This window comes from Alosa sapidissima, chromosome 13 (genome assembly GCF_018492685.1).
Source record: "Alosa sapidissima isolate fAloSap1 chromosome 13, fAloSap1.pri, whole genome shotgun sequence".
Classification (NCBI taxonomy): domain Eukaryota; kingdom Metazoa; phylum Chordata; class Actinopteri; order Clupeiformes; family Clupeidae; genus Alosa; species Alosa sapidissima.
Window position 1 is genome coordinate 11,549,373 of NC_055969.1, and position 5,000 is coordinate 11,554,372.

Here is a 5,000-nt window from a genome sequence, read left to right on the forward strand (position 1 = left end):
ACACACACACACACACACACACACACACACACACACTGCAAATAGATACATGAATGAGGACACAACCCACACACAGAGCAGCACAAACACAAATAAAAATCTGCATCAACTGGCACAATTTGCCACAGAGTAAGCACTTGTCAACACTGTGTGGTCCACTAAAATGTGCAATTTACACAGATGAAATGCAGTACTGTACATGAGAAATTATGGAAAGCCATGATACACAGAAGTATATGATGCTGCCACAATCACCACTTTTTGAATGACAAATACAAGGACAATCTTACAATTAGTGGAATTTGCTTGACATACATTCTCATACATTCTCTCATAATTTACATTATGGTCAAAATCCAGATATTTCTGAACCTTTGTAATCACTCACAGATCACAGATCTTTCACAGTCACAGATCTTTCTGTGACTCATTTCCAGTTTACCACTGATATGTGAAATCAAGTTCGGCCCTTGTGACTGACTTCTACAACACCAAACCAGAGCAAAAAAAGCCTTTTCCTCCCTACCTCAAAGAACAAAAACAATATCATCTCTACAAACCCCTAAAGCTCTGTGCACAGTCCTGAAAACAAACTAACACCTGTAAGCACAGACTTGATGATTAATGGCTCAGTCTAGAGGGCTTTAATCAGGGAACAGGCTCCACTGTCAGCCTGTAACTCCCATGCAAACGCACATCTCTCCAATACTACAATAACAACACATCTGATCGACTGAACACGACTGACAAGTGAAAAGCACCAGGGTGGAAAGAGAAGTGTCTGGAAATACAGAGTGACCACTCAGGAGAGCACAAAAACAACCTGAGAGAGAGTGAGAGAGCTAGGGAGCGAGTGAGTGAGAGCATGGATGAAAACAAGGGAAGAAAGGGGGGGAAGGGGAAAAAATGCTGGATGATGTAACTGGAAGACATCTACTCCTGAGTGCCCTTAAAGGCCTATGAACGGCTAACATGTTTGAGCTTACATGGCGTCAGACAACCGGCTGGAGTAACGTCACTTGCTTAAAGTCTAGAGGTCTGGTTCTGACTTCATACTGGGTCATAGTTCATAAATCCAAATGACGGATATCATTGTATGATTATGGCATATAAAAATAAATATTTGATTTGAAATGAATTGATACCACTGTAGTATTATCAGAATCAGCACACATGTTTTCTGCAGTTGAAATGTATACATGATTTTGCAGTTCCATTTTCAGGTAAAATGGATATGGGCATGTGGAGGGCATGCAAGCTGTATGTCGGCCCTAAAACATAGAGCTTGCTCGTAAGTTACACAAATGTCAAATGTCATCCAGACCATGGGACTCTTATTAAGATGCATGCCCTTGAAAGTCAATTAAGACATGGATATCTTTTTTAATTGTGAGCCATAAATTAATTTCACCACAAATTAAAACTTTGAGTTACACCATTGGACTGTGTGGGCCCTCCTGGCTGCCTACTGGGGCATTAAATCCAGGCCGGGCCTGAAGGATCATTTGAGCACACAAGATTAAACTCATGCATCACAGAAATGACTATGCAGAGAGTCGTCTCGGAGCGGCCAGCCGGTGACAAATGGCAGCATTTAAGATGTCTGACCTCCTTCGACCATGCAGAGTATTTACACGGGCTATCTGGACCACACCCGCGATGTTCACGGTCTGACCACGAAGACCATGTTGTGCCTGCTGCCATCTTACCAGGGACATGTTCTCAAAATAGTCATTATTTTTTCGAAAACAAACAAAATATCACTGCACCAAGCCAAAAGCCTTAAAGACCCTGTAAACAAAAATAAATAAATATGTGTTCTGAGTTTGTCACACCTCAGCAAAAGGTGTGATTAAACATCAAGACAAATCTGAATGAATAAACACATTGCCAAATATATTAAATTAGGTTTCAAAATCATGGAAAAATGATTATATATCATTATATACTCTGCTCTCAAATGCTGTGGACAGGTCCACTGACTGTACTGGAGCAATGCCCAATCGGGACAAAAGTGCTACCCCTCTCAACTGTACCACATAGCCTACAGTAGTCCCAACTATTCTTTCTAAACCAGCTGATTCTAATGACCACAACTTTTCAGCCAGATAGATAAGCTAATTAGTGAAAACACCTGTGTACACAAGTGCACAAATATCAATCTTGTGCTAATCTAATGCAGAAAGCAAATTGTTCATAATGCTTGTAGTTCTCTAACCTCTACAAGGTGTTTCCAAACAAAGCTCCAATTTAATTTAGTTTAGTTAAAATTATGGCTAAACCTGCTGATCCTAATTAATACAGATCTCCAGTAAATCAGCTCATTATATCACCTGTGTTAAGTGCAGCGGAAGAAGGGATTTTACTTTCAGGGGTTTATCCATCTTTCTCACTCAACTCTTAGGAGAGGGGCTATTGGTGCGTTCAGGCCACCAGGGAATATCAGGGACCGCCCCGTGATTAAGTTGTTTTTCCCACTGCGAGTGCTTTGCTGTCGGAATGTGTGAAAAACATGGACACTCACTACTCTTGAATAAACAACTGTATGTGTTTCAAAATATGGTGCAAGACGCTTGTCAAAGAAGGATATGCAGCTTTCAGATACAACTGAATGCAAGCAGATATACCATGTTGACCAACCATTTTAAGTAAATGCCAATATTTGCAAAAGTGCTGTCAAAAACAATCACACTCAAATGGAAATCAATGAGGGCTATTTGATACACTCCATGGAAACTACATGGACAAAAAAAGGCTTGCTCAGCAGGTTAGATGGCTCACTGGCTAACTGTCATATCACATAAGCAAAATATGAGTGTTAAAGTGTGTAAGTAAATGGCAGAACTCAGCCTGATTGGCAGCAGGTGCTGCGTCAGCAGCCTACAGAAGAGAGTCGCACCATTTTATTTTCCCATCATTAAAAGAGCAGGGTCTCCACTGGAGGTTGCAGGCTGGGGGAATTAGCGTCGCTCACACGTTACAACTCATCGGCAGTCCCCACGGAGCAGTTGCGTGGTTAACTACGCCCAGTCAGATCACCAACTCCCGGAACAGGTGGGGGAAATTAGTCTGCCCCAAGCAACCCCACCGCCACCACCCTTCTCAACACACCATGACATCATCACAACAGAGCGGCAGTGATGTGAGACTGTGCCAATTAGCACGGCGAGTCAACGAGCGCGCGTGCTCACAGGGGAATCCGTCAAGCGCTGATTGGAACCAGGGCAACTGCGTGACTGACAACGCAAAACGGCTTCTCAGGTTTGAAACGTGTGACTTTACAGCAACTCCATAGCAAAAAATCTGTCACTCACACAGAGAAAAAAATACAGGTCTCTTTTTTTCTTTCCTCTCATTCCTTACACACTGAAACACAAGCACCAACAACACATATCCAAAGACATTAAGAGAACGCATACAACACACTAAAAATAGCCCTTCAGGTACACAGCAGCAGGGACACAATAAATGCAGGGAATGAACCCTCAGGGGTTTACTCCCAGACCCACTTCTGCACACAGAGACAGACCTACAGTATGATGACAAAGCCACAAGTAATACACTAATAAAGCCTTTATAAGCAATAAATCAACCTGCTCCTCCATTCGCACACATGCATGAACACATACATACACACGCACACACACGCACACACACACACACATATGCAGGCACACATACACACACACACGCACACATGCACGCCGCACGCACACACGCACGCACACACACACACACACACACACACAGATCCTATTACAGGCTCTGAGAAATACTATGCTCTGGTGGCGGTGTGCATTGGTATGTGTCTGGAACATGTATGTCACTGTGCATCCCTTAGTAAGCTCTGCTGTAGCTGAATTATAGCTGAATTGCCACATCCACTGAGAGCAGGGGAACTAATGCAAAAAGCCTTCTAAAACAATCACGAGAAGGTCACTATGCTCCACAATCTATAAATAAGGATCTATAATTATACCGCCTATTCTTATCCTCTTGTCTTCCTATTGCAGAACACTCAGTCCATCCCATAGACTCCCTTTCATCAGGCACCAGAGAAAGAAACACACTTCCGCTATTTCCTCAGGCCACTGGATATGACATGACAGACTGTTTTAATCCAGACTGTCATCGCCATCTAGAAAATAATTTCCTCATTTCCGTTCATGCTCAGTTGTTCCAAGACGCCCGTCCTTTTTCTAGAAAATTCTACACAGTCATTGAGGCAGGGATTTGAGGGACTGTGCACCTCTGCATGGGCTAGCCTGACGTTGATTAGAATGGGCGGGGATCACACGTAAATCAAAGCCAAAATGACTCATGGGGATATAAATTTGCATGGATCAATACTCTTGAAAGGTCTCATCTATCGGCTACTAAAAAAGAAGTCTAGGGCCGCAGCTGTGGTGCAACCTGCACTGTACCCGGCGACCCGGGTTCGATTCCCGCCCCGTGGTCCTTTCCGGATCCCACTCCTGCTCTCTCTCCCATTCACTTCCTGTCACTCTCCACTGTCACTATCATTAAAGGCATAAACAGCCCAAAAAAATATACTTAAAAAAATAAGTAATAATAATAAATAATAATAATAATAATAAAATAAGTCTAGACCAAAAGGTGTGGAAAAGATACCAAATACCAACACAGCCAGTGGTGGCATTATTATGGTACACTGTATGAGGTTGGCCATCAGAACACCAACTTAGTGCATAGAAAGGACAATGAAGGTTATAGATGTAGGGCATGAGGTTTGTGTGGGTGGTCATTTTGCAAGAAGGACCAGTGTGAGTGGAAGGCAAGGTCCTCATCTGAACCATGCAACAAATCAATCAAGTCCCACAGGCAGGACTGTGTACTGAATGGGATTTGATAAAATATTGATACACAGCAAAAGTCTGAATATATGCATAGATGTGTATGTGTTTGTGTGCATGTACACGTGTGTGTGTGTGAGAGAGAGAGATAGAGAGAGAGAATGAGGAATGAGCTTGGAATGTGAT

The 5,000-nt window shown here is 42.7% G+C and overlaps 1 protein-coding gene across 9 annotated transcripts in view; it reads right to left on the reverse strand.

The window, feature by feature from the left end:
• ank1b (ankyrin 1, erythrocytic b) overlaps positions 1 to 5,000 on the reverse strand; it is a 106,512-nt gene that overhangs the window by 71,813 nt on the left and 29,699 nt on the right. The gene's annotated exons all lie outside the window — the stretch shown is intronic.